Here is a 3692-nt window from a genome sequence, read left to right as displayed (position 1 = left end):
CAGAGGTTCACCAGTCCTTTCGCATTAAAGCAAGGCTGTCACAAAAGAAAAAAGACTGAATGTCTAAAGCTTACAAACACATCATACCAAGCATGAAGATGTGTGTGAATTTATTCTGTATCAAACTAGTTTGGACCATATATAATTCACTTTCTTATAAGCTATTTGATTAGAAATGCTGGAAATAATCATTTTACAACATTAAACCCTTCATTCTCCAAGCTTCCAGAGATGACACACTGTGAAGAATACTTACATTTTGGTGAGGAAGACACCAAATACGTTTCCTATGAGCAGCCATCTAGAAAAGAAAGGCCACAATGTATTTTTTTCCTTTTTTTCCAGTCATACATGAACTAAATGTCTCCTTTTTTCAACGTAATTTAGGCAGCTTTCCAAATCAACATCAGATTTTTGAGGGTTTGTGTTTTTTTTAAGGTTCTCATAGTTACGTATCACTGTTAAGATGTGACCAGCAGTTCACCATGTGATCGCCATGATTCTGTAATTAAGATAGGTGGAACTATTGGGATAAAATAGTAAATCAGTGGAGAAGTCATTTGAGGCCTCAGTGAACAACTCTGTCTTCCATTTAAAAAAGCTAATCAATAAAAAGCCGATTATTTCAGTTGCATTATACAAACATAGCTGACAATTCACCACTTAAAACCTGGATTTTCCCCAGTGCAAAGCCCACCTCAGAAGTTCTATCATACTGGTAAGAACACAGATTTCTATTTTCTTAAGTGTCTGTATCAGAATGTTTGACTCTCAGAGGTATAAACAATGAAGAAAGTAGGAAGGCTAGGCACTTCCTGACCTAGGCTCTGTTGTTTTGAAATTCTCTCATTTGGCCCTTCTGCATGTGTTGGCTTTGTCTTCAAGCTGGTTGTCTTCAGGATTGCAACTTGGCTGTCAACAGAATTAGGGCTATACTTTTCCTTGTTCATGTTCACCAAGCAAGAGACAAAAGCTCTCTCTTAACTGTGAAACAAAAATATTTCCCTTCAGTCTTATTTGGCCACCTTAAGTCCCATGGCCAACCCTAGATCAATAGTTGCCAGGGGACCATCAAATGTGAATTGTCATAAGCCCTGGTTCCAGAAGTAATGACCAGCAAAGGAGATGAGGTTGTTATCTCTGGCTTGGACTAATTGAGACTCATCCCTGAAACCAGGGATTGAATGAACCTCCCTTAAGTTACTGGCTGCACTATATGTGGAGATTGAACATCCGAAGAAAACCAGATACTTTGTTAGGAGGAAGGGAAAATGAATGCTAGAAAATGATTGAAAATGTCCATCTTAGAACCCAGTGGGCTTACCAGGAAAAGTGCTAAGAAGAATTTTGCCACTGATGGTGTGTCTCGAATTTATGTGGGGTGGTGGCCCACCATTTGTAGGAAGGGGTATTTCTAATTATAACTGGGTATGCTTCCACCTGGCCCCATGGAACACAGATTCTAATTTCCTTAAGAGAGAAGGCTGCAAAAAAGTTTAAATAGCCTGATGAAACTTTATCAGAGCTTGTTATAAGAGCTGCAAAATCAGTAGAAACAAAGACATTCCCCATACCAGCCACAACAGATAGAGTAGCTACTGATTCAGAACAGTAAGAAGCCAAATGAAGAATGCGGCAAAATAATAGCAAAAAAGCCCAAATGCTTTCAAGAAGACAAAGTCACCCCACCATAGGAAAGAAGGAGCCTGGGGTGGCTTTGGGAGTCAGTATTTCTATTAGATAGAGTTCCTAGCCGAAGATGTGAAAATAACTGCTAAGAACACTTGCTGAGCCCTGCTTTCTCTCCCAACGTTTCCCATAAAGAAAGATCTTCCAAGAACTCCCAAAAGATGAGATTAGATTTCTTGACTTGCTGCAACCACCATAGGAAGGTCATAGAGAAGGAGACCTAGCAGCGCTCCTTTTGGGTAGATCAAGCCTGACCTTGGGTAGATCAACAAGGCATGGCCTTTTCACCTGCACATGCTTCAGTGTTCCTATTTTGGAGCTAGAAAAAAGGAGATAGGAAGCAATTAAGGAGCTTTAAAAATATCAAAGAAAACTATGGGAAAACCAAATTTTTAAGACTGGAATATACTATATACCAACATACACACACCCATGCACACACACACACACACACACACGCACTCACACACACAAACTATTGCCTGAAATTTTCATATCATTAAGACCAAAGTAACTGCTGGGCTAAGTCATCTTGAATTAGGTAGAAATGATAGAACTTCCCAGGTGATTACTGCCCACAACATACTCCAGTGAAGAAGTCCACTATACAATGATAAATGGCCATGTATTATAGAACAAGATTCAAGCCACCTTGATAGTCTAAAATGCTGAGGAAAAAAAGACCCAACAAAATGATTAGGGGTGAATGCAAAGTCCATTATTTCCACTGAAAGAATCAACCACACAAACAGAGGGACACCTGCTTAATAGCTATGAGTTTTGATCGGGCCTACCAGTTGAGCACAAGTTTAATATGTGATTAGTGTAATGTAACTTCTTTAAAAATCAATATAATATTTAGATCATGGAAAATGATAATTTCACCAGTTTCCAATTGGATCAGACCACATCTGGGGTTCTGGACAACTGTGGTAAGTTAACGGTGATGCTGACAAAGTAAGGCTTTTTCAGAGGAGGGTGCCTGAGAGAGTAAAGGCTCAGGTAACCATGTGGTAAATGTAAGAGAGAGGCCATGCTATTAGAATAGAGTCAATCTCTATTCAATAGAGCTAGAAATAAAGTCAATCTGTGTTATCTAGAGAGCAAAGGCAGTAGGCCCGAGTCATCTATAAGTACAAGGGGACACATGCATGGGAGGCAGGAGGAGCCAGTATGCCTGGGTTTATATCCTGGTTCTGACACATACTGACTCTGCAACCTTGAGCAGGTTGATGAAACCCTCTGTGCCTCAGTTTCCTCATATGCAAAACGGGGGCACTATGAGCCCTATGGCATGGGATTCTTAGGAGGAATACATGCGTTATAAGTAAAGTGCTTAACACTGTACCTGGCAAATCTTAAGCATTGTACAAGTCTTTGCTGTTAACACAAAGAGCATAAACAGAGATGGCATGTGTATTGGTTTGCTAAGGCAATTATAACAAAATACCACAGGGCGCCTGGGTGGCTCAGTTGGTTAAGCGACTGCCTTCGGCTCAGGTCATGATCCTGGGGTCCCGGGATCGAGTCCCGCATCGGGCTCCCTGCTCAGCAGGGAGTCTGCTTCTCCCTCTGACCCTCCCCCCGTCTCATGTGCTCTCTCTCTCTCTCTCTCTCTCAAATAAATAAATAAAATCTTAAAAAAAAAAAAAAACACAAACTGGCTGGCATGAAGAACAGACATTCATCGTCTCACAGTTCTGGAGGCTAGAAGTCATAAATCAAGGTGCTAGCAGGGGTGATTCCTTCTGGGGTCTGTGAGGAAGAACCTGTTCCAAGCCTCTCCTAGCTTCTGGTTTGCTGGCAATCTTTGGTGTTCTTTGGCTTATAGAAGCATCACCCTGATCTCTGCCTTCATCTTCACATAGAATTCTCCCTATGTGAATGTGTCTTTCTCCATGTTTTCCCTTTTCATAAGGACACCAGTCATATTGGATTAAGGCCCACACTAATGACCTCATTTTAACTTGATTATCTCTGTAAAAACCCTATCTCCAAATAAG

The sequence above is a fragment of the Leptonychotes weddellii genome, chromosome 14 (genome assembly GCF_054177405.1).
Source record: "Leptonychotes weddellii isolate Sample4059 chromosome 14, ASM5417740v2, whole genome shotgun sequence".
Taxonomy (NCBI): Eukaryota; Metazoa; Chordata; class Mammalia; order Carnivora; family Phocidae; genus Leptonychotes; species Leptonychotes weddellii.
The sequence above is the reverse complement of the archived record's forward strand: the minus strand, read 5'-3'. Positions refer to the sequence as shown.